The 27,499-nt window shown below is 38.4% G+C and overlaps 1 long non-coding RNA gene across 1 annotated transcript in view; it reads left to right on the top strand.

Annotated features, from left to right (window-relative positions):
• The window catches only part of LOC144297600 (uncharacterized), a 33,948-nt gene extending 7,328 nt beyond the window's left edge, over positions 1-26,620 (top strand). The window contains exon 5 of the long non-coding RNA XR_013364563.1: positions 26,493-26,620. This is a non-coding gene — a long non-coding RNA (uncharacterized LOC144297600). The remainder of the gene's footprint in view (positions 1-26,492) is intronic.
• The last annotated feature ends 879 nt before the right edge of the window (positions 26,621-27,499 follow it).

The raw sequence follows: 27,499 nt of genomic DNA, 5'->3' as shown, positions 1-27,499 counted from the left end.
TATCTAACTACCCACATATTTTGTACCTAACAAGCTATTTTACACAGTGATGGAAATGGCAATTATTTACTCTGGGAGTCCTGTCAAGGTCACCACAAAATCATTGCCAGACTATTAAATTGGACTTGGAGGTTCCTCTTTTCCACTATTGATCTTATGGGTGAATTACCCCAAAAAAACTTCCTAACGTGCTATTGGCTAATTCATTGTCAGTGCAATATATATTAAGTGGAATGGGAACAGCATACATCTTACTTGCAATATGTTTTAGATGCACAAATTTGAAATTTATAGCAATGTTCTCAAGCAATGTAATATAGATGAAAAAATACAATTTCTAATGTAATATTCAGTGTTCATAAATATGCCAGCTTGGAAATTACAACAGGCAATGTACAGACTAAGAAAATCAATAGACTCTGGGCACTAATACTATTTCTCAGGACAAGGGTTTATCTTATGTGGCAATAAATGCACCTCCATTCTAACAAGGAAAGTTGTATTGTGATGAAAAAATGACAATACCATATACAATCACTATGTTTTCATCCCCCAGTTGTCAAGTGTATGGGTGGGGCAGGTCTTTATAGCTGCTCATTCATGTGTTGTCACATCAGGGTGGGGGGTGGTGGAGGTGGTGGCAGTATAGTGATGGAAGTAGTGAGGGGTCTGGGGACATGAAGAGAATAGAGTCATGTCCCTGCCAATACTGTACTCTCAATTAACAGAACACGAAGCCTATTTAACATTTTTTAATTGACTTGTAAAAATTCCATATCCATGTATTATATATATATATATATGATTTTATATATATGTATCTTTATATATGTATGTAAAAATATATCTGTATATATATGTAAAGATACATATATATAAAATCATATATGTATAGGATTTTTTGGCCAGAAAATTATGGCTTCAGTCATTCATTCCACATACATTTATTGGGCATCTCCATATGCTAGACGCCATGAGAGATTCTGGGATACTATCAGTGATCACTGACATCACATAGCTTACAGGCTAGACAGACTGAGAACATTTTGTCCACATGCAAAACACGATTAAGAGAATTGAAGCAAGGGCATTTGTATATATACTTATTTACTCAACAAGCACCATCAGGTTCACATTTAGTGTGTATTTTCAAAACACTAGTAGTGCAAAAAAAATACATACAGACCTTGTCCCAATATTTCCAACATATTAGAGGAAAGAAATATTTGTTCAGCAGACCCGGGGGAAAAAAAACCCTGAAGCGCAAACTAGAGAGATGCAGAGCAATAGTAACCTCATTTCCTACTGCTCTCCTTCTCTCTCCCTCTACTATGAACACTCATCAACTATTTTTTCTGCCATGAATACTTTTCTGCAGATATCTGCATGATCAGCCTTCTCATTTACTTCAAGGTTTTGCTCAAATATCTTCTCAGTAAGGCCACCACACTATATAATATAGCAATTCCCTGGCCTCTGGTATTCTGGTCCTCCTTACCCTGCTTTCCTTTCCTTTTCCCATAACACTTATCACTTCTTAATACACCAGGTCATTTGCTCACTTATGATGTTTACAGTTTTTTGTTTGTGTCCCCCTATTAGAATATAAGCTCCAAAAAGGCAAAGATCTTGTTCTTCCCCTGGTGAATGCAAAGCATCTAGGATAGTACCTAGCACATAGCAGATACTCAGAAAGTGAGTGCAAAGCACCTAGGATAGTACCTAGCACATAGCCGGTACTCAGAAAGTATTTTTTAAATGAATGATAGTGATGATCATACTAATATTAATTGAGTGTTGAAAATGTGCAAGACAGTGTACTAAGCACTTTAATATATGACCTCTTTAAATCCTCATAATGCCAGCATAATCCCTTTTTTAACCTCAGAATAGATACTAGTTCCAGTTTTTATTTACAGTTAACAAAAAGGAACTCGTTGAGCATTTATCAGAAAGTTCAAAGAATGAATATGAATGCTAGAGAATCTGGCCCATGAAAGAAACAAATGACACAAAGCATTACTGGGATTCTACATTCTACCTGAGGCAAAAGTCTGCTGAGGACACCATCCTTGTTTCAGTCACACAGGACACTTTCAGACACACAGCTGGACTCTGCTGTTTCTATGGTCTCACCACTGTGTGATGAGATACCAGGACCTTTCCCTCCTTCTTGTAGATCTGAATTTCCACTATGCCATTATTTTCTTTCAATCTAAAGAACTTCCTTTGGCATTTTTTATGTATGTTTCCGCTGGTGACAAATCCTCTGTTTCAATTTATCTGAAAATGTTTTTCTCTGTCCTTCATTTTTGAAATATATTTTCACTGGATACAGAATTCTAGGTTGATAGTTGTTTTCTTTCAGCCTTGTTAAGTTTCAATTCCATTGCTGTCTGGTTTCTATTGTTTCTGAAAAGAAGTTAGCCATTACTGTTATTACCATTCTCCAGTATATAGAAAATCTTTTTCTCTCCTGTTGTTTTCAGATTTTTTTCTTCTGCCAGTGTCATTATTGAACTTCCTTTGTATGTGGGTTGAATGGGATTTTTTAATCAAATTTGGGAAAACTGGGAAATTATTTCTAACCCACTCTCTTTCCTTTCTTTTTAAGTCCCATTGTGCATGGAATGCTTGATAATTTCCCGTAGGTCATTGAAGTTCTGTTTTCAAATTTTTTTCTGTGTGCTTTAGTTTGAATAATTTCTATTGAATCGTTTTCTGTTGGGTTTAACTGATTGTTAATCCCATGCAGCAATTTTTTTTTAATTTAAGAGATTATATTTGTCAGTCTTAGAATTTTCATTTGATTATTTTTTAGAGTTTCCAAATCTCTCCTGAAATTTCCCACCACTTCATCCATTGTAGATTCAAGAAAAATGACAAGTTTCTAGCAAGACTCATAGACAAACACATACACACACGTGCACGGGGGGTGGGGGCGAATAAGGGAGAAGAGAGAGAACAAATTACCAATATGGAAAAATAACATCCCAGATTTTGCTACATCATCCTGCAGACACTAGGATAATATTATGAACAATACCATGTTAATAAATTTGCTAACTTAAACAAAATGTACAAATTCTTCGAGAAACATAACTTTCTAAAATCAACTTATCAATCAATCATACAAAATCTGAATAGGCTGATGTTTATTTTAAAAAATGAAGTTGTCGTTTAAATCTTCCCACAAATTCAAGGCCCATATGGCTTCAGTGGTAAATTCTATCAACAACTTAAGAAAGAAATAATACTGAACTAATCCCATTGTTTCAGAAAATATGAGTGAAGACAATTTATCTTATGAGCTCAATATGCTGATGCCAAACCTCACAAAATCAATACAAGGAAACCAACATAGTTCAAGAACTTAAGTACAAAATTCCTCAACAAAATAGCTGCAGTCAAATCCAGCAATATAGGAAAAGTAAAATAAAGCATGACTAATACAGTCAATCTCAATAATGAAAGTTTATAGTTCATCAATCACTGTAACTCACTGTAGTACTAGAATTTAAAAGTTATATGATCATCTCAATAAATACAGAAAATCATTTGACAAAAATTAACACCTATTCATATTTAATGGTACAAAAATGAATGCTTTCTCCTCTAAAATAGAAAACAAAGCAAGGATATTTGTTGTCACCACTTCCATTCCCATTTATGTGGATATTCACAGGAAAGTAGAGCCAAAATTATCTTGGGAAAGAAGAGCTTACACTACGTGATTTTAAGACTTACTATAAATCTATAGTAATAAAGAGAATGTGGTATTGTGTGAGAATAGACATATATATAGATCAGTGGGAACAGAACAGAGACTCTAGAAATAGACCCATATGTGTAGTCAGCTGATTTTTAACAAAGTGTCAAGGTAATTTAATAAAGAAAAGATAGTCTTTTCAATAGATGTTGCTGGAACAACTGGAGATATATCATATATATATATATATCATACATATGTCATCTATATATAGATCATCATGTATATCATACATATCATCTATATATATATCATAGGGACATAAATGAACATCAACTCTTATCTTCTGCTATACACATAGATAAACTCAAAGTGGTACAAAGATCTAAACATAAAACTATAAATCTTCTAGAAGAAAATATAAAGAAAACTTCATAATCTTGGGATAATAATTTCTAAGCTAAAACACAAGAAAACATAAATCATAAAGACAAAAAATGGCAAATTGCACTACTCAAAATTTAAAACTTTTTCTCTTTTGGAAGAAGACTACTAAGAAAATGAAAAGGCAAGCCACAGGCTTGCAAACATATATGATTGAAGAAAGATTGGATCCTGAATATCTAAAAGAACTCCTATATGAAAAACCCACAGTGAACATCCTATTCAATGGTGAAGAACTGAGAATTTTCCTCCTTGGATCAAGAACATGACAAGGATGCCCACTCTCACCACTTTTATTCAACACAGTCCTGGAAGTCCCAGCAAGAGCAACCAGACCTGAGAAAGGAATAAAAGACACCAAAATTGGTAAGAAAGAAGTAAAACCTTCACTATTTGCACATGATACTATAATATAGAAAACCCTAAAGACCAGCAAAAAAACTACTAGAACTGATAGATGAATCCTGTCAAGTCACAGGATATAAAATCAATATGCAGAAATCTGTTGCATTTCTCTACACTAACAATGAAGCAGCAGAAAGAGAAATTAAGAAAACAATCCCATTTACAATTGTACCAAAAATAATAAAATACCTAGGAATAAACTTAACCAAGGAGGTGAAAGATCTGTACTGTGTAAAGTTAAAACATTGGTGAAAGAAATTAAAGACAATACAAAGAGATAGAAAGATATTCCATGTTCATGGATTGGAAGAATAAATACTGTTAAAATGTCCATACTATCTAAAGCAATCTGCAGTGAAATAAACCAGTCAGAGAAAAACAAATACCATTTGATTTTATTCATATGTGGAATTTAAGAAACAAACGAAGCAAAAAAGAGAGAGAGAAACAAATCAAGAATCAGACTCTTAATTCTAGAGAACAAACTGATGGTTACCAGAGGGAGATAGGTGGATGGGTTCAATAGGTGATGGAAATTAAGAATACACTTGTGAGGAGAACTGAGTGATGTATAGAATTGTTGAATATATGGTACACCTGAAACTAATGTAACACCGTATGTTAACTATACTAGAATTAAAATTAAATTTTTTTATTTAAAAATAAAAATAAATAAAAGAACTCTATAAATCAACAATAAAAGAGCAAACAACTCAATAAACTACTGGGCAAAAGACTTTGGAGACGTTTTACAAAAGAATCTATATAAATGCCTGATACACAAATAGAGGCTCAACATAAGTAGTCACTTAGGGAAATTAAATTGAAACCATTATGATATATTATTTCACACACACTCAAATACTTAAAAGTAGGAAAACTGACAATACACATATTGGTGAGGACATACTACTACTAAAATCCCCACTGGTGGAATCATAAAATGGTACAACTTCTTTGGAAAACATTTGGATAGTTTCTCATAAAGTTCAATACATGCTTACTGTGAGGTCTAGCAATTCCACTTCTAGATACTCCATATTAAAGAGAAATGAAAATATATGTTCACCAAAAACTGAATATTCATACATTTTTATTTGCAACAGTTTCATACCAGAAACAGCTCAAGTGTCCAACAGCAGGTGAACAAATAAACAAATAGTCATGACAACGGAATACTATAATAAAAAGAAAAAATCTACTGGCAACATGGATGAGCCCTCAACTCAGCAGTTCACTCACAGGAACAGACTCAACCATAATCACCTCAGTGTTTAGATGTGCAGCAAAATACACTACAGGAATGTTTACACCAACATTATCACACACTGGAATCGACTCAAATGAACTTCAACAACAGAATGAATAAACAGTGACATATTCATTTAATAAAAAATATAACTGTCACACACAGCAATATGAACAAATCCTATCTCATGATGTTGACGGAAAGAAGCCTCCGTATGATTCTATTCACATAAAATTCTAAAAGAGGCAAAACTAATGTGTGGCAATGAAAGTTGTCTCTGGCTGGGAAGCAGCACTGGGGAGGCTTGTGGGTGCTGTGAATGTCCTCTATCTTGATCTGGGTAGTGATTCCATGAGTGTGTTTACTTTCCTGTAAATTGCCAAGCAGTATACTTAAGATTTTTGCACCATATAGTATGTGTGATATATTCAATAACAACAAAAGCAAAATGAGGGGAAAAAAGCAGCTGATATTTTCATGTTTCTATTTTAGCCCCATGTAAAGCATTATAGAGAATATTTGAAATATTAGAAAAGGACAGGGGTCCCTATCTCTAAAGACTTAGGAAGTAAATAGCCAGGGCTAACACAGATACATAAAAAAAATTAATACAGGGTCTATCAGTTTTTCATGGTCACTATAACAAATTACTATAAATCTGATGGCTTTAAACAACAGAAACTTATTTTTTCACAATTCCAAAGGTCAGAATGCCCAAATCAACGTGTTTGCAGGGCTACACTCTCTTCAAAGGTTTCAAGAGAGGGTCCCTCCTTGCCTCTTCCAGAGTAGCTCTTGCCATTGCTTGGCTTGTGGCAACACCGCTCCAATCCCTGTCACTGTCTTCACGTGGCCTTCTTCCCTGTGTGTGTCTCTGGGAGCTTTCTCTTCTTTTCAGGACACCAGTCACTAGATTTAGGGCCCACCCTAATCCAGACCTCATCTGGAGTAATTACATCTGCAAAAAATGCATTGTTTGTAAATTATACAGAAGTGCTGAATTGTTTGACCATTGGAATTCAAAGAAAAATATGATCCTTGTGATCCTAAAAAGTGAGAAGCAGTGTCACTGGTCAGCTGACGCTAGAGTTCTGCTATGGAAACAGCACGATTCGATTCCGGTGAGCAGCATCACATGATCTGGCGACAGAAGGGGAGAGACACGGAGGCCGGCCTTACTGACAAGGAGAGTTCTAGCTGAGGAGTGGAAGAAAATGAGATTGAATAAATAGAGTGAAGCCAAGTTATGAGAGTCCTTGAAAGCCTGGCAGATGAATTTCGACTTGATCCAATAGGAAATAAGAAATGACTGTAAATTCTTGAGCAGAGCAGTGACATGGTGAAAGCCGTGTTTCAGGAAGATTATGCTGGTGACAGTATGCTGGATGGATTGGGAGCCAAAAGGGACTGAAGGCTGATGTACTTTGTCTTTCTGTTCTGGATGAATCTATGGTAGCAAGAGATATGAAGTTTCATTTTAAAAGAAGAAAATGGATGGCTAGAATTACTCTCCTAAATCTTAATAAACTTCCTAAGCTCATTCTGAAACAGAAAAGTAGCCCTAGTAGCATTGCATTTGAAAATGCTGATTGCTCTCCAGATTGAAACTCCTATTTGGGGAAGAAAAGGCCAGACCTTAGCACAGGTCCTTACTACTCAAAGTACAGCGACAGAAATCGCCTGGGACTCTGTGAGAAATGCAGATCCTCAGGCCCCATCCCAGACCTACAGCATCAGAATCTGCCAAGATCCCCGGGAAATTCATCTGCCTTTGAACAGCATATTAAAGTCTGAGAGGCACTGCCACTGTTAATTTCTGCTGAGCTTCGAAAGTTTGGGAAAATGTAGATATAGAACTATTGCAACTGTCACGGTAACTTGGGGGAAAAAAAGTATGAACCATGTGCTTCCCATGATGAGACTGTCACATCACTCGCCAGGCCCAGAGGGGTGGGGCTCGCTCACCCACTCCCCTGTCTCATGGGGATTAGCTGTTACACGGATGAAACAGAGCATCTGGTTGCCTTGTGAAATGTGTCACTTAGTACGTGTAGTTGCAATTGAGACATCTGTTTGTCTCCCCACCATTCTGTGGACTCTTACTCTAAAGTGACACTTTTTTTTCTCATTGAAATGTAGCTTCATCCTGCAGTGGCCTCATTGCCTTGCTGTGAAAGTATGAGAGAGAGGGGAGTACCAGATTGGTGCAGATAATGAAAATCAGCAGATAATCCACTTATCCAGAGCCTTGGCAGGACCACTCGCCTTGGGAACATGGTTCTAACCCAGCTGCACAATTTTTTCCCTGGCACTCTTTTCCCCCAATTGCAAGTGTCAGTGGTTGCCCCAGGACATCAACAAAGGGAAGAGTATTTGGTAACTGTCCTTTCTGTGTCCCTGTTGCTAGGAGAAATTAAGTTTGCCAGGCCACACAGAAGCAGAGTTTCTCAAACTTTAACATGTCACCTTGTGAAAGCACACATTCTGAATCAATAAAGTAAGAACTGAGATCCTACACCTCTTTTTTTTCTTTTCTTCTAGCTTTACTGAGGTGTACTCGACAAGTAAAAATTGTATATATTTAAGGTATGCAACTTGATGTTTTGACGTACTATACGTTAGGGGAAAAAATCACAATCGAGTAATTAACATATCCATCACCTCACATAGTTGCCATTTTTCACGTGCTCTTGTGCACACACACGTGTGTGTGTATGTCTATGGTGGAAACACTTAAGGTCTACCCTTTTACAAATTACAAGTATCCAATATTGTTGACTATAGTCACATTGCTGTACATTTGATTTCCAGAAATTATTCATCTTGCATAACTGAAATTTTGTACTCTTTGACCAATATCTCCCTTTATCTCCCTGCATTTCTTTTTTTTTAAGATTTTATTTATTTATTCGTGAGAGACACAGAGAGAGACAGAGGCAGAGACATAGGTGGAGGGAGAAGCAAGCTCCATGTAGGGAGCTGGATGTGGGACTCGATCCCAGGACTCCTGGATCACACCCTGAGCCGAAGGCAACACTCAACCACTGAGCCACCCAGGTGCCCCTCTCCCTACATTTCTAAGAAGCCTGCAGATGACACTGGTACTGGTTGTCTAAGGACCACACTTCAAGTAGCAAGGCTACTTGCTTAGCAAAGTTACATCAGGCAAATAGAGAAATCAACAGCAAAATGGAATCATGGTACAATTATCTCTGTGAGTGGGAAGAACTAAAGTCAAAGATGAAAAATGATGTATACAATGGAATATTCCTCAGCCATTAGAAACAACAAATACCCACCATTTGCTTCGACGTGGATGGAACTGGAGGATGGAACTCGTTATGCTGAGTGAAATAAGTCGATCGGAGGACATACATTATATGTTCTCATTCATTTGGGGAATATAAAAAATAGTGACAGGGAATAAAGGGGAAAGAAGAAAAAAATGAGTAGGAAATATCAGAAAGGGAGACAGAACATGAGAGACTCCTAACTCTAGGAAACAAACTAGGGGTGGGGGAAGGGGAGGTGAGGGTGACTGGGTGACGGGCACTGAGGGGGGCACTTGATGGGATAGGCACTGGGTGTTATTCTCTATGTTGGCAAATTGAACACCAATAAAAAATAAATTTACAAGAAAAAAAACAAAGATGAGAAGTGAAATGAAAGAACAGAAAAGTAGTTTAAAAATAGCTTATAAAAATAAAAATGTCAAAAGAGTTTTAAATGCATTAGAACTAGGTTAGTCTAATAGCCTAGAATCTGGTTAGCAATAGTCCTTCTAGAGACACCCCAGCTAGCTATTCTTGATAGGGATTTTCAAATCCCTGGGCCAGCAGGATGGTAGGGAAAAAATATTGACTCTGGCAGAGAAGATCTTCCTCACTGATCCTGGACATCTGGTCACTAAATCTTTCAGAAGGGCAGATTAGAGATGGTGAAATGAAAACCCCTCCAGCAGAGGCACCAATAGTGATTTTTAAATGAGTATGGAAGCTAGCCAATCTCTTGCCATCAGATCTGTAAAACCACATTATATATTCAATTTTGCAAATGGAAACAAAAGAAGAAATTTTGCCGGACCACATTTTTTAAGACCCTGAAGCATTATAAGGGCAACAAAAGAGTGAAATAAAGACTTATTAATTCACTCACAGTGCGTCACATGACTCCACTAGGTCAAAGCAACTTTTAGTAAGGTGACCTCCATCTGGTAATAGCAAATCTCTGCAACAAGCTTAACATTAAAAGTAATGACCGTGTATCCTGAAGATGCTCACGGGATAATGACTTTCTAAACTGGACATTTGGCAATCAGTAGAATTTACACTTAAGTCTTTGTAATGAAGTAAACAGCTACACACACGTAGCTCATAATTTTATTTCGGATTTTATGATACACCTTCGTCAGAAACTGAGGACAGTCCTAAACCTGACTTAAAACTTGTCTGTGACACTGCTGCAAACAAAAGGGACAAGAGGACATAAAAATCAAAGGTCAATCAACTCAGAGACATATCCCAATGCCATCATCCCACCACCTAAATGCTGTGGCTATTAGGAGAAACAGGTGATCGAATCTGATGAGCAACACAATTATTTAAGCTGTCAGTAATACTATTTTCCAATGGAAACAAGCTCTACTTAAATTGAACGTTGAATGAGTGCCTTCTTAAATATCCTGATTTTTGCCTTTCCTGATTCAACCTGAAGGCTAAAAACAGGCCTGATCTATTTTACCCTAAGGAGCCAAACACAACAACATATCCTATACCCTGATCCTGCCACAGCCACCCCATGGTGCAGACTCCGTGTCTGAGTCTGATGGTAGTAGTGTGCTCCTTCCACCTCATCCCCCAGTCACAGTCTCCCATGGTGGAGTCTTTAATGGTGGGGAGAAACAAGTGGGATGGGCCACAAACTGTAACCTCTCTTTCCTTCTCACCGTGCCTGGCAGAGACAGCATGTGAGACCACCAGAGCATCCAGCGACCTTGTCTTGAGACCGTCCCATAACCCAGTTCTTGATTCAGATATGAAACTGATTAGGAGCCACGCCCCCACATCCAAGAATTGGTACAGTGGTATCTAGTATGGAAAGTGGGGAGCACGAAGAAGTGCAACTATGGTAGAAGAATGTAGAGACCCAGATCAAGCCCCACTCTCTTGGTTCAGATCCCAGTTCTGCTACTTAACAGCTTTGAGAAGAGAGCACTGTACACGACCTCTCTGAGCTTCTGTTTTCTCCTTTGTAGAGATCATGGTGCCCATATCACAAGTATTTGAGGATCAGATGAATATATTTTCAAGCAGCCAACACATAGCCACCTGCTCTATAAAGTTTTTTTTTTTTTAAGACATAATGCAAGAAACAAAAATGGAAGGGAGCTTACAGTTGGAATCGACAACTGTTCGTTTGTTTAAAAAAAAAAAAGCCATCTTTGTCTTAAGAGTTTCTTCTTTAAAAGACAAAAATGTCCAAATCCTGTCTCTGATGTTCTATTATTCCTTTGAGACTACTTAATTAGGTCCTTTTTCCAAGGCCATTCACAATTTTAACATTTTCTATTTGAGAATTTTACCAACCGCGAAATCTCTGTGAACACATTTGATGGATTACATTAATGATTATGGCCACCAGTTCGGTGTCCTCTTACCTAGTATTGGAATCAAACTCTGCTTTGAAAAATGATGAGAATTTTTTTCTTTCTTCATCCTTCTCCAAAAGTAGGACATTCCTTTCCTTGCCATAGTATCACAGACAGTGAATCATAGTTCCCCAACCTCCTCCCAAGTGCAAGGACAGCACTGAACAGATTGTGAAGACTGCTTTGGGGGAGGAAACCGACAACTCTCAGCCTCATGGCTTAAGGAGGGATTCGGGCACTTGTGCTGGAAGCGGTACTTGCCAAGCAACACACCAGATATGCTCGCGGTTCAGCGACAGAAGCTACACAGCATGCCTCCAGTGTCCAACATGTGGCATCCCTCAGGCCAGCCTGTTTGCCACACATGGCCCTCATCCCCAGTCCCCATCTGGCCAGTCCTCACAACAACTTTGCTAACTTCATACTCAATGTCTTGGGCCTTCCTGCCATGGGCCATGGGACCTTATTTAGAGCCACTTCTTCCCACCGAGGAGTTAATCGTATGTGTTTTCAACAGTGCAACCATCTGGGCATCTGATGCCAGCCACCAAGTAATTAGTGGGAAATGTCGCAGCATAACCAGGGATGTTTAATAAATATTTCTTGAATGAATAAACAAGGCTCAGCAGCTCCATATTTGCTCACTCCACAAGAGAATAATAGAGACGCTTCCTAGACTCCTCTGGGCTCCACACTTCTTTTCATGCTCTAGGTGTATCAGCCAGTGACCCATCCTTGGCTTACCACTCTTCCCAACTCCTCTCACACTTCTCTTTGGTAATCTCATCCATTGCTTCTGCTCTAAGTATCACCTGTATTCCAATAATTACCAAAATTTCTTTCTAGTCCACAGTACTTCCCCAACAGATATAAAAATCCAACTTTCTAATGGTCATTTCCATCAGACATTCATGGACACCTCAAACTCTACACACACAGTACTGAATTCATTATTTCAGCCCTAAAGCATTCTCTACCCTTAGAGCCCCTCTCAGCTGGCGGCCTGTCATCCACTTCAAAACTCCTGGGACTATTCCTCAACTTCTCTAACTAACTCCTGCCTCCACTCCCACTCAATCAGTTTTCAAGTTTGCTGATTTTATTTCCCAAGTATCATTTGAATCTGACCTTTCTCTTCCCTCCCAAATTCCTCAGCTCAGCCTCAGGCCTTCATCATCTCCAGTGTGGAGTGTTGCATTAGCCACCTAACTAATCTTCCTGCTTCCTGACTTGAATCCCACAGAGAAGTAAGAGTAATCTATACTGACACAAACCTGGTTCTATTATTCCCTTGATTTCTTTTCAATTTACTGTAAAGCTCACCCAAGGGGATTATGTACCAGGCTTCATGTAGCACACCTTCCTGGACTATTAGTTTTTCTCCAGAAGTTGTCAGGGAAAACTTCACTTTTATATGAAAATAACCACTGTTATATAATAGGAGTACAAAGCAAAATTTTCATTAAGCTTGATTATAACATTTGGAAACCAAAGGCCTTCGTATCTCCATAGCCCATACCTGTGTGGTAATATAACTTCCTTCTTTACAAGGTTCCATTTATTATTTCTTATCACTTTCAAAGGATAGCTCCCATGTAGTCCATAGAATTCATGAGTTTCATATATTTTATTCACTACTGTAGTCCCAGAGCCTAAAATAGGATCTTGCATATACTAGGCACTCAATTAATATTTATTGAATAAATAAATGAGTCCACTAACCAGTCTGCTAACTGAAGCCACCATAGGATTAGATGACTACCTATTCTTTCTCTTTGCCTCTGATTCCCACCTTCCATCTCTGTAGCCTACACAGCCACTCAGAGAAACTTCCTGGCTATCACACAGCATCAAGGTTACACCATGGTTCATGGTTCATGGCATGGTTCATGCCAAAGGGCTAGTGCCAGAATGTAACTGGGTTCCATGCAGACACAGGAAGATGGTCACCTTGGCTGTAAAGCAGAGCTGTGCCTGAAGTCCCAAACATCCTTGAGTTTCCATCAGATCCTTACCTCTTTTTTCTACAGGGGATTTAAAGGATTTAAAATTAACCCATAGGACCCTGTAGACTCCACCCAAACTTCCTTTCTCAGCAACAGTTATATAATAAAGACATCCATGCATAGAAATGAAAGCAACATTCCTGAAGGAAGCAGATAACCACATGTGTTCCATAATTAGACTGAAAAAGAAATTCCATGATTTGGGCAAGCCCCTCTACAATTTGGAGAGTTTATCTGGAAAATTCCTACTCATCTTCTAAACCTCAGCTTCCATGTTCCTACTGTCTTTCCCACACCACCCTCACCCAAACCTGCAAACTCCTTCAACAGCTAGTGCCCATGTCTATTACCACCAAAGCAACTCCAGGTTCATGGGGCCTAAAACTAATACAATTTCTGTGACCCTTTGTAAGCAAAAGGGTACAAAATTACAAATACAAAACTAGATGTAAAACTGAATATTATTTGTAATGAGAAAAATCACATCAAATTACAAATTTTAAAGTCAAAAAACATACTGTCTATAAAAAAAGAAAATAATATCATATTTAGCTTGGTACTTTTCAAATACCTCTGCTATGCGGTTTCCTGCTGGTTAGTTTCACACTCTTTATCACCTTTTCATATGACAATGATTTTGTAAAAGTTTTCATGAGGAGAGGATAAATATAATTTTATCTTTCCATTGCCACAGTTGATCAATATTTGTCTTTATCACTGGTAGTTGACTTCATAAAACATGCTTTATTATACACAACCTCTCTGTATTGCTACAAACACAGAATTTCTGATAAATACTATTTTGCATGATTCCCATTCACAAAACAACATATGGATGTTTATAACTGCATATGAGCTTCCATTTCAATTAGACATCAGTGAGAATTGAAACCTTTGCTTATAGTTTAACATATTGAATGACTGGAAAAATTTTCCACAGAAGAGCTTCTGGCTTCTGATTATTTCAAATCTTGTTTTTCCCCTACCCACATTCTTTTTGTGCCAGGACTGTGGAACACATTCATATCATCTTACAAACTCTGGCTTCACCCTAATGTCACAATGTCAGGTGAGTTGACACAATAGGCAATACAAGCATTCTCAGAAACCATTTCTACACCAAGATGATCAGTAATAGCTTAATTATACATGGGAGTGACTGAAAAAACACATAAGCATATCCCAGCAACCCCTCCCTCCAAAATACTACTCAACTTGACTTCCTCTTATTCAAATCCCAAAAATATCTGCTGCTAGTTTAATGCTACTTGCCACAAGGGAAAGTGAGATGCAGTGGAAGTCAGAGGAGAGAGAGTACACTCTTATCTGAATGCAGTTAAAATAGCTAAAATTTAACAAACATATGATCACGTGAACACATTGGTAGGGCTTTGTAACAGGTCCAGCTATTGGGACCTGCAACTTAAGCTTCATTAACTTCAAGAAAAATCATCTAATCACTGCATTTAACAGATTGTATATTAATTAATTGATTATGTGTCTGTTTCCATCTTCAGATTCTAAATTTCCTAAAAGTGATATTATATCCTATTCATCTTTCCAACTCCAGTACTTAATACTCTCTGGCACATAGTAGGCACTCAATAAATGTGTGTTACCTGCACTAACCCTGAGATGGCAAGAAGCCAAAACATTTCACAGTGGCCATCTAGGTCATTTTTAGGGCATTAAATGCCCTAGAAATAAAAATGCAGGTTGGTATCAACCAGCCATTTTGCATTTAGTGAAAGGTGACTGACCAAGCACAAGCTTAACAAGGGAAAAACAATGCATTTACCTAAAATATCATGGATCTTAAGCTGCCTTACCAAGAGGCAGTATAAGGTCCATCTGGCCAAAGTACTGAAGAATTGTCAGCTTAGCAAAACAGCATGTGCCAAAAACAAAGACAACAGAGTGATGAAAGGACTTATGAAGAAGTTGAGAATGAAATCCAGTAAATATTTTCACATGCTTTGATTACATTTCTAGTCTACTTCTCCATTTAGCAGGTATTTAGTGAGTTCCTGCTATATGCCAGGCATTGTGTGTTAGGGCTTAGGATTTGCAACAGGAATCAGATCAGACATTGTTCCCATTCATATGGAGTATACAGCTTTATGGGGGAGATAGACATTAGTTAAATTGAAATTATCATACTACTAGCAAGATAATTACAAACTGAGATAAGTCCTGAGAAGGAAAGGAACCAGACTCCATGAGAACATAAATGAAGTGCCTTGACCTATGTGTTGATTAAAGACATCTTCTCCAAGACACAGGGATTTAAGCTGAGGTTTAAAGGACAAAAAAAGGAGGGGCACCTGGGTGTCTCCATCAGTTAAGCATCCAACTCTTGATTTTGGTTCAGGTCATGATCTCTGGGTCCTGGGAACAAGCCACACATCAGGCTTCTTGCTCAGCAGAGAGCCTGCTTCTCCCTCTACCTCTACTCCCCTTCCCCACCGCTCATGCTCTGTGTTTCTCACCTTCTCTCACTCAAATAAATAAATATAATGTTTTTTTTTAAATAACAAAATGATAAATAAATCTTTTAAAAATAAATGAATAAAGGATAAAAAAGAATTAACTAGTCAAAGAAGATCAGCATCACAGAGGGGTATCTAGACAGAACAGAGTATGTGTCACTGCCATGGTTAGAAAGAGCTAGAGATTATTCTCTGCCCTTCCTAATCCACTCTCTACCCTTCTCTACCCTGCTCTGGACCCCAAAAGGTTAACTTCTATGTATCAGTTAGGTCCTTTGACCTCTGGATTCTATTAATGTTCAGCCAGTTATTTGGGACATTTATTCTCCTGGTTCTCTCCCTGCGTTTCCTTGGGTTAGTAATCGTTGTGGCAGTCTCTCTAGGAGCACAGCTCCTGTTGGATAGTCTTATCCCATAGCTACAAGCAAGGGTCATCTCAGGAACCCAAAATCATTCCTTCCTAAGAAATCTACAGAGACCTACAGTCTTGGTAATAGCTCTTAGCTTTCAGGTGCATCATTGTTTCTTGTTGCCTTCCCTTAACCCTGATTATACCTCTGTAATTAGTTCCTTATAATCTCTCTTCAATCACACAATTTGAATGTACCAGCTGGTTCCTACAATTTGAATGTGTATTAGAAAAAGAAAGACAATGGTTGTAGTGAGAAATAAAGAGATTAGAGATCTCCATCAGAGCTAGACTGTCCAGGGCCTTCTAAGCCACTTGGAGAATTTGGATTTTTATCCTAAGAGCAGCAGACAAATACTGAAGGGTTTTAAGCATAAGGGCTGGCTGCTTGGTCAAAGATAGACAAGAGTGGTTTGAAAAATAAGTTGGAAGTAAGGAAATGGCGCTAACAAGGATTGTCATTATTCATAAGAAGTTTGGCTTTGAAGGAAAGGAAGCTTTAGGGCCATAGCTAAAGACGGGATGTAGGATTAATGGAGAGTTTATTAAAAGGTAAAAGAGAAAGAGGGAATAGGAATGTGCCAGTAGGGGAATACAGTAGAATGTGCATGAAAGAAATAAGGGATTGTTAGTGCGTAAGTGTTAGAGGGTAGGAAAAAGCACAATAATGGCACTGGCCATAAATAAAAAGAGGAGCCCCTGTTTCAATTGATGAATAGAAATGTAAGTCCTTGCATTTGCATAAGTGTTAGGTACAGGGATATGAGAGGTTTGATGATAGTAGGAATGATTTAAAATATTTGTTGTTAAGAATGGACTTGCAGGGGCACCTGGGTGTCTCAGTCAGTTAGGTGTCTGCCTTCAGCTCAGGTCATGATCCCAGAGTCTTGGGATTGAGCTCCACTTGGGGCTCCCTGCTCAGCAGAGAGTCTGCTTCTCCCTCTCTCTGCGCCCCTCCCCCACTAGCGTGTGCTCTCTCTCTCTTTCTCAAATAAATAAAATAGTTTTTAAAAAAGAGTGTACGTGCAACTTGAACTAGAAGAGTGTAGTAGGAGTGCCAAGCAGTTTGAAAACACTTTTGAGTTTGATTACTGACATGCACATTCCTGCCCCCACTCTACTGTAAGCCCGCCCAGCCCCAGAGAATTCAGTGGACCTAGCAGGCACTGGGACTCTCCCCTAGGGTAGACCTAAGACTGAAACTTGAGTTATTGGTCCAAGGATGAGCACATGACCCAAACTAGGCCAATCAGAGTAGTCTAAAACTTTCAATACTGGGGCACCTGAGTGGCTCAGTGGGTTAAGCAAGTTTGCTTTTAGCTCAGGTCATGATCCCAGAGTCCTGGGATCAAGCCCCACATCAGGCTCCCTGCTGAGTGGACAGTCTGCTTCTCCCTCTCCCTCTGCCCCTTTCCCTTGCTCATGCTGTCTGTCTGTCTGTCTCTCTCTCTCTCTCTCTCTCAAATAAATAAATAAAATCTTTAAGAGGGCAACCTTGGTGGCTCACCAGTTTAGCGCTGCCTTCATCTTAGGCCATGATCCTGGAGATCCAGGATCGAGTCCCACGTCAGGCTCCCTGCATGGAGCCTGCTTCTCCCTCTGCCTCTGTCTCTGCCAATCTCTCTGTGTGTCTCTCATGAATAAATAAATAAAATCTTTTAAAAAAAATCTTTAAGAAAAAAATATTAAAAAATTAAATTCTCACTACCATTGTCAGGAAAGACATTCTTTCCCTCCCACTGCTATTAAAAGTACATAAATAATGTAAACTTAGTTCAAGCTGCTACATGTGATCTTCTCACCAAGCTGGAAAGAGAACAGTGCGTGCCCTGATGATACTGGTTGAATGACTAGAACCAGCCATGCCTAAAGCCTGAACACCTCTTTAGCTTTCCACTTACGTAAGCCAATAAATTTCCATTTTTCCTTAAGCTAGCTAAAGTTGGACTTCTAATTGTATGGTAACCACATTGTAATCATAAAGTTTATAGCCCTACCAATCCTTCCCTCACCTCGCTTTCTCCAATATGCATTGCTGCTTGAATATAGGCATGCAAAAACACAAGTGGTCACCAGATTTTATTGAGGAGAAAGATTTTGCCATGAAAGTACAATAAGAAAAAGGTACAAGAGGATCAGCACAAGCCTTACAGCCAACTTTCGTTCTTTTAATCTCTACACTTGAGGTGAGGATTGCAATTGGAAGACCCATATATTCAAGGTTAAATCCCCATGGAGAAAAATCTAACCGGGGCACCTCTCCCTCCCCAACACCACTCTCACTAGCCAAGGCAAGGAGATTCCTGACAATGCTGCATTCACTGCCAACAAGGATGCTTCTGGAAGGACATGCTACTGATATTAAGGAAAGAAGATCAGGAGGTGGAACCAAAAGAGGTGGGGATACAGAATATGAAATAAATCTAATAAACTGAAACAAAATTCAGCCTTTTGCATTTTCAGATATACCCAAAGTAACAGTTGGGATTGTTGATCATGGAATCAACAGTAATTGTTGGGACCAAGAGAGAGTGTGACGCTGAGTTTCACCAAGTGCATATTCTTCAGAGCTTCTTATCAGAGAGGAGAGGAGAGTGCCATTGGTCCATGAATCATCCACACTTGTGCCTGGCAGTAAACTTCTAATAATTTATACACCCCATCTGGATGCAACTTAAAAGACTAATTACTAGTGATACCAACTAATACCTAGTAAGATTAATGGATGACGGTCCCCAAAATGGAGCCAACAGGAGTCCCACGCTCAGCATGACTACAAACAGACAAACAGTTTTCCTGTGATATAGCAGATGGTATCTAGAGCTTCCAATTTGATACAAGTGAAAGGCAGTCCTCTTGTTGAGTAAATTATTTAAGCTTCACTCCAAGATCAATAATTTAATTTAAAATGTCACTTGTATCTTTGCATTATCACCTCTACCTTTTGAAACTAAGAACATAAAGAAATTTTGAAAGGAGGAAAGGCCATCTGGCCCACCCTAGTTACTACTTATGGTTAATTATTATTAATATTAATAATTTTACATAAAAGCACACAAACCTTGAGGCTTAGAGTCCTTCGGCAGACATGATAGATCAGGTAAGTCTTGCCAAGCCACAAAAGCCGGGGAAGTAATTAGCTAGTAAATCCCACTGAAAAAAAGTATTTAATCAAAATAAAAGTTGAGCTTCTGTACAGTATGTAATGACCTTTTCCTGAAAGACCATATATTTCCTAGTCCCATTTTCATACCAGATCCAATTCCCATTGCCCTTTGAAGTCAAAGTCACCTTTGTACACAGAAGGTACAGATAAAAACTTGGAAGCAAAGGGAGAAGAGAGTTCTAGTTTTATCCTAGCTAGCCTTGTGGGCCATTGTCCATCCTTGGAAAGCACAACTATGGTCACTTTAAAATCATAAGTAATTTCTCTTATTAATGCCCTTTCTTCAAAATTAGACTTTGCCTTAGTATATCTGCTTTGATTATTTTTAAAATATTTCTCATAGATGACAGCAGGAATTTCATTCCATCGTACATTGATGATCAGAGAACTTCTGTGACTTAACCTATTATACTATTAGTAATCAAGTTTACCTAATCCCACGGCATTATTCCAACCCCTGAATCAACTATTCTCAAAATTTTTTGTTCCCTATGTACTTTTTTTCTTTTTAATTTGCAATATCCATGTCTTTATAGCTAGTATTCCACTAATGGGAGACATACAGAAAATCTAAAATTGATCACATTGGAAATGTTCTTGCAAAATAATTTAGAGCACTGTTAGGATGAGAACGAGAGCATTTTCTCATCTATAAAATGGAAAAAAGTCTTATGAGATAATACAGGGAAAGCACCTGACAGTGCATGACACAGTGTTTCCTAAATAGTAATAATTATCACAAACATAGTTTTCTCTCTTTCTCCTCTTCCTTTGGTCCACTTTTCCATGTTTCCTCTCATCAATCTGAGTTATTTTGTCTTACATATTGCATATCTCCCAGCAACCCAGAGAATGATTATCCATGATAAGAATTATTTACTTTCTTCTTTTCTTTATATCAAGGTCCCACATAGCCTTTCTTTAGACCCAAATCTTACTAATTATTTACAAGCCTCTTCTGTTCATAAATAATTTCCAAACGTCTTTGGAAATTCTATTCTCAAAGAACACTTGCCCTGTGTCGCTGTCGTCACACACCTCCCTTTTACTGCACCCCCTTGGGAAGCCTGGTGGCTTCTCCTCACCTGTATAAGCTACAGCATTTACTAGCTGCACTCTCACTTGTTCCCTTTTAGCTCAATAATCTACACACTTGAAGTCAGGTGGAAATTCATCTCACATGAGTAGATTTTACTTCCTTCCCACAGCAGCACTGCTCCCCGCCCCTGCCCTTCTGGCCTCCACTACTCTCATGCTGTTTAAAATGGAAAAGGAAGAGGTGCAGGATCGCTGAATCAAAGGGAGGCAGCATCTAAGCCCAGTTCTGATTACAAGTGTCAAGTTCTTTCTGAAATATTTCTGAGGAGTGAGAGAACAAGCAGATTTATAGGGTACATACTTCACTGGTTTTTATTTTGGTGGTGCGTGTAGATGAGAAAAGATTAAAAGCCCAAACAAATGTCTAAATCATTGTGCACACTACCGCAGTACATTTCCCAGCCCCAGGCACCACGGACAGCCCCCTACAAGGGAAAATAAGCCCTGGCAACGTAAGGGAAAAAAGATCCCAAAGAATTAGGAGGGAAGTTCCAAATTGTCAAAGCTGTATTTCATGAGAAACAGTGATTCCATTTTTAATATGAGTCTTCTTTGAAGTGTTAAGTACCAAAAACTAATTCAAAGGTTTGGGTACGGCGTGATTCAAGGAATGATTTATACTGAAGTTGGAGGACCTGGGGTGTTATATCTTCCAGAAATACGAGTCTAGAGGAAGAATAGTACAGCGATTAAAGAGCAGTTTTGAAAGTCATGGTTCTGAATTCGAATCCCAGGTTGAGTACTTTCTAACCAAGTGACATGGGACAAGCTCCTTAATCTCCCCAGTGTCTAAGGATCACCTATGAAATGAAGGAATTGCTCTTAGATGTAAATAGTGCAATGTGCATAGTGCCATTCGCTGTCATTAAACTAGCTGATAGTAACTACTACATAAAATTTACTCTGCAAAAGAAAACAGTGGCCATAAGCAAAGAAACGGATGCCTACAACTGGAGTTTCGCTGAGAATAACAGGGGGGCCGAGGAGCCAGCCTTCCAGAGCTTCGCAAATGATACCAAACAACAGTAGCTACTTTTCCCACCTGAAATCCAGTCTCCCTTCTACATCTCTATCTGACTCAGTCCCATTCACCCGTGGCATCCAATACCTCACCACTTTCTCTGTTTCCCCACAGACCAGGTTCCTGCCTTTGATACTTGGTTTCTATTTCAATGCAGAACTAGCATCCACTGTATGCAGCCATCTCTCCTGTACAAAAGAATCCAGCATTCAGTGTGCAAAGGAAAGATGTTTACTTCCAGGGGCTTGGGGGATGGTGCAATAATAAGGGTCAGATTACATGTGTGATCAATTTTGGCCTTTTGCACGTCAATTAACATATCGCACTTGAATGTTTTATTGATGGCAAAATCCTATAGTGGGATGTTATTATGCTCATATTTTAATGTCTTAGGGGTCAGCATCTTGCACACAGATATCCACTAGCATATATTCAAATGCAGAATTGCTAGCTTTATCATTTTAAATGATTTAAGCCAATGAAAGGACACTCCATTTGTTTGCTCAGTAGTCAATTGAAATGGAAACGGTTAGCTGAGTGCATCTCCCTTGAAAGTCTCTTCCCCTCTAGTGCCAATTACAGAATATGAAAGGTGCACTCCGCACAGCTTGCTCAGGATAATAAATCACTAAATTGGAAGCTTCAGTTACCTTGCTGATTTTGATAAGAAAATTAATAGAATTAGCAGCTTATCTTCCCTACCAGGAGATTCACATTATGAAAAAGAAGAAAAGGAAAGAAAAAAAGAATGAAAAAGAAAAGAGAAGGAAGAAACCTGTTTCCATGGCTGGGGCTGCCTGGTGACAGGGAGACAGTCTGGATGGTTTCCTTTGGCCCCCTATGGTGATAAAGCTCCACCGAAAACAATGCAAGTAGCATTATCAATTATTGTCTACTTGTTCTGCTTTCATGCATAATTAAAGCCGGACAAAGCCAACCCTGGATCAGACATTAAATCAGGCTGCATCCAGCAAAGTCCAGCAGCGGTCCTACTACTGATAAACAAAAATTCTGAACAGCCCGAAACTGAAAAGTGGGGAGATTGAGATTATTTTCAAAGAGAGGATTTACAGTCTTGCATTTTCTTGGCGAGGGGATGGCTCCTCTTCTTTTTGTCTAGGGAAGGATAATTGTTTGCAACAAAGCTGCTGCTCTCAAACCAGAATGAAAAGATAAGGGTCGTTTATTTAGAAAAAAAAAAGAAAAAGAAAAAGAAAAAGATCCTTCGTAGCCTTCCCCTGCTCCTTTTTTCCTTAAATATATATGAAAATCTGTAATTATTTCTTTGAAAAACATTTTTCAACAGCTGTAAATGATAATGAGCCAATCACTGTGTGCTCCTTTTTTTTTTTCTCCAGCAGCTGCAGAACTCCCCATTCAAAGCAATTAATTGATATTTTAAAGTGCTTTGAAATTGAGAAGTGGAGCCTCATAAGTGCTAAATATTGTTCTTATTGCTGCTGCATTAGGAATTAGGAAAACCAGCCCCTCTTCAGACAAGCCTCAAAAGAACAGCAGTAATTCCAAGTGTCAAAAACAATCATCTAAAACTCCAAGGCACCCAAAAAAAGATTCAGATTAGCAGACCTTTTTATGAAACATCAGAGGGTAATTACTAAAGATAACTTCACTGGAAATTGTATTTCAAGTGTTGAGCAGAGTAAAGCTTTAGCTGTCTGCTACATTTATCATTTTCACACATTTATACCAGTGTGTCAGCTTGCACCACACTTTTTCTTAAAAGATACTTCTCAAGCAATATACATTTGAGAAGACAGCACTTGTTTGTACAATATGTCAAAATTAAGACTTTCATAGTTCATCAGGCCAATTTCAAGAAGGTCTGTCATTGTATTACTGTTTTGGGGTGGAAAATCACTCTACTAAACTAAAAGATACTCTAGATTATCTCAGATTTTATTTACTGGCAATATATAGATTTTGGAAATGCTCAAGCATTAGATATTGCAGTGGTTTCCAGCAGACTTCACTGTTTTCATGCAATCTTTCAATTTTTAAAAAATCTTTTCTGATATGGACATTGCTGTTATCTACATCGTCAACAGTGTTGGTCATAAGAAGGGCTGGTCTGTTGACAGTATATGTTTCAAAGCACAAAGTAAAAGAGAATCTTTATAGAGATATCTCATAGAGATAGCTACAATTGAAATATTATTTCTTGGGGCAATAACTCTAGAGATGGAGTCATAAACCTGCTGGCATCCATTGCTGTTAAAAAGAGCTATGGGTGGCAAAATTCTGTCCCAATCACTGACCAAGCACATGGATAGTTTTTCTTTCCCCTGATCCTGAAAAGGAGTAGCTTGTTTAAAAGTCCTATGTTGCTAAGCAATTAATTTTTGACCATCCAACACCACTTCTTTACTGAGAAATGAAGAAAATTACAGATGGTTAGCACCAGCCGGAAATGCTCACACACATTTTGAAACCAAAGATAGATATTTATGAGTCAAACAATGAAATTAGTGAGCATGCATACATAACATCTCTGCAAGGGAAAAAGAACACATAATATTAAATAATTGCCATATATAAAGCAATCTGTTAATTTTTATGCCATTAAACAAAAACTGCAATCCATGCAGTTTATTTTTAAAAGCTGTAACCAAGCTTAGCATTCTTAATTATAAGAGTGCTTATATATTTTTTTTCAAAAAAGATGGCTTCAATAAAGATTTTGAACACTAGGGAATTTAAGGTTTGAAAAAAAAAAAACAATGTTCCCACTTTCAATTTAATTGTCTAAGCAAAATACAAAGTTTTATAAAATTAAAGCAAATATCTGTGGGCTCCTTCTTCCTGTCATCCTGGTTGTCCCAACTTTGGCAAACAGGGCCAAACTTACTCTCTCTCTAAGAGTGCAAGAGTTGACCCAAAAAAGGCCAGTGAATGACCCTTCTGAACTATGCACAGGCTAACGTAAAAAAAGAAGGGAAATAGTAATAGAGTTCCTCCCATTCCAAATTACTCAAAATCCTAAAGTAGTTCTATGGAATAAGATCTCTGTATCTGATCAGATGCTTTTAGAATATTTATGTCCTTTTTCCTAACATACTTTATACTAGTTTCTCTCCTACAGAGAAGTGATTTTATTTAAAATGCTGAACCTAAACAATGTTGACAGTGTCATCTTCTATGGAGCCGTGGGACAGAAAAGAGAATTACCTAACCAACTTTACCTAGGTTTTAGTTTAAGATGATGGAGCTTTATTTTAGTTTAAAATCACATAATCATGTAACCAAAAAAAAAGGGGGGGGATTTGAAAGAAAGAGAATAGGAAACTAATTTTGTTACAAAATTAATTTTGGGCCAGGCACTTTACAGGGATAATCTGATTTAATCCTCACAATACTACAAGAAAAATATTGATGCCCACATTTCAAAAGTGAGATCTCTGAGATTCTCAGATTAAGAGTTTTGCTCAAGAGACCACAGAGATGACACTGAGCTGTGAATTAAGGACTGTGTAACTTCAAAATGCACGCCCTCCCACAAAGCCACACTGTTGCCCTTCCTGCCACACACCAACTTTTTAGATTCATTGTCCATAGCAAATCACCTGCAAAATAAGAGGCATCAGCATATCTAAGGGGCTGTGCTTTCCCCTCATGATTTCCTTAATAAAGAATCACTATTGAGTTTATTTTTAACTAATAAAGAAACTGCAAGTTGCTGGGTGGCATTACCCAGGGGTCTGCCTTCTAATTTCCTGAAACATTTTCTCAAATAGCAGCAAATGAATTCGGCTTCAAGAACATTTTCATCCATTCCTGGATGAGCATTCTTTTCAGGACTTGGCACATTTGTTCTGCACTAATAATAAAATTAGATTATACCTATTTCGTATAAGCAATAAAAAACTAATCCCTCATAAAGCAGTCTAATAAGTTCTTTTTTTTTTAACCATGAATCAACTAATCTGCTGACCAAGAAATCTCACGAATGCCTAGTGAATACTTCTCCTTACCTCATAATTGACTTCCTGCCTCTGTTCATTTCCCATAGATGAACTCAAATCACACATGAAGCATGTTGAGCCTCTGCTCATAAATTTCAGTTGACCTGTAATTTGTGATACCAAAAAGTCAATACGACAGAACGACATTCTTCCTTCATAAAGCTCAAAAACTTTGCAGGTTCATTAAAAACAAACAAATGAACAAACACCGGTTCCAGAAATGTGCCCACATGTTCAGTCATACTTAGATCTTGTTTGCACTGTAGATGCAGCGAAGAAGAGGCATGAGAAAAAATTAGTGAGCAATACACACTGCCTCAAAATCTCTTTAAAATAGAGTTAAATAAGAACAAAGATAAAATAATCCTCTTAAATCCCCCAGAAATTGTGAAGGGTTTACTTCTGGATTGTGACTCTCAGCCCAGAATCTCTTTAACCACACAAGTGATAATGACTCTCGATGCTCTTCCAACTATCACACAGTCTTGTTTTTAGTGCAGAACTGGTTGACCCTGACAGGGTTGCTTTTACACAGAGCTAAAGTTTTCCTCTCACAACTTTAGTGAGTGCCTCTGTTAGAAGTTGATTTGTGTCTCCCCTCCTGCCCCCAAATCCAAATGCTGAAGTCCTAATCTCTAGTACCTCAGAATGCAAATTTATTTGGAAATAAGGTCTTTACAGGGGTCATCAAGGTAAAATCAGTCCATTAAAGTGAGCTCCAATATGGCTGGTATCCTTATAAAAAGGGGAAATTTGAACATACATACGTATATACATGTATTTGGATATACATAGATATGGACACAAACAGAAGGAAAACAGTGTGAAGACACAGAGGAGGAAGAATGACTATGTGATTTGACTTGCAGATGCATCTCTCCATGCTAAGTATTGCTGGCAAACCCCAGAAGCTAGAAGAGTTAAGGAAAGATTCTCCCCTAGAACTGCTGGAGAGAGCACAGCCCTGCTGACCCTTAATTTTGAACTTGCAGACTCCATAACTGTGAGACAATAAAGTTCTTCTGGGTTTATTGTTTGTTTGTTTGTTTGCTTGCTTGCTTGTTTTAAGATCTTTTTATTTAGTTGAGAGAGAAAGCATGAGCAGGAGGGGAAGCAGGAGAGGGAGAGAGAGAATCTCAAGCAGACTGCCGCGCTGAGCACAGAGCCCGACACAGGGCTCGACATGGGGCTGGGTCCCAGGACCCTGAGATCATGACCTGAGTCAAAATCAAAAGTCGAACTTTTAACCAACTGCACCTCCCAGGTGTCCCTCACATTCTTCTATTTGAAGCCGCAGAGTCTTTGGTTCCAACAGGCCTGGGAAACTAATACAACAACCATCAAGCTTCCATTCCCTCAATACCTATTTCGCCTGGGAAAAGAAAACATATACCGAGGGCAGAGAACTAATTCCAATTCACATGCCAATGCTGATGAAGTGTCAGGGACTCCTGGAGTGCTGTGTTGCAAAAGGTTCTCAGATAAAGCCCAGGATCAGCAAAAAAGCACACCATGACTGCTTACTTTAGGTGCAAGAAGATACAAATTGATATTAAGCCATGCATTTGCCATGATGACATTAAATCGTTACCAGTTGGTCATCAATCCCTTAGAGTAAACTATTTCCTCAGAGTCTTTCCAATAGGCTAGTTGACAGTAGAATGTGAAGGAGGTCATTAAAAAGTAGGTTTAAAGAAACAGTTATCATCCCCAAGAAAGCAGGCCTGAGAACGCCCTGCGTAGCCTGGGATTGCATGAAGACCCTGCAACCCCAGAGATCTAGAAAGGTTATTCAGAAGAAAGGAGAAAAGATCCACCTTTTTTACCTACATCATAGTTTTGTCCAGAGAACCCTGTTGCTTCTCACCACCAAACG

The sequence above is a fragment of the Canis aureus genome, chromosome 25 (genome assembly GCF_053574225.1).
Source record: "Canis aureus isolate CA01 chromosome 25, VMU_Caureus_v.1.0, whole genome shotgun sequence".
Taxonomy (NCBI): Eukaryota; Metazoa; Chordata; class Mammalia; order Carnivora; family Canidae; genus Canis; species Canis aureus.
The sequence above is the reverse complement of the archived record's forward strand: the minus strand, read 5'-3'. Positions and strand labels throughout refer to the sequence as shown.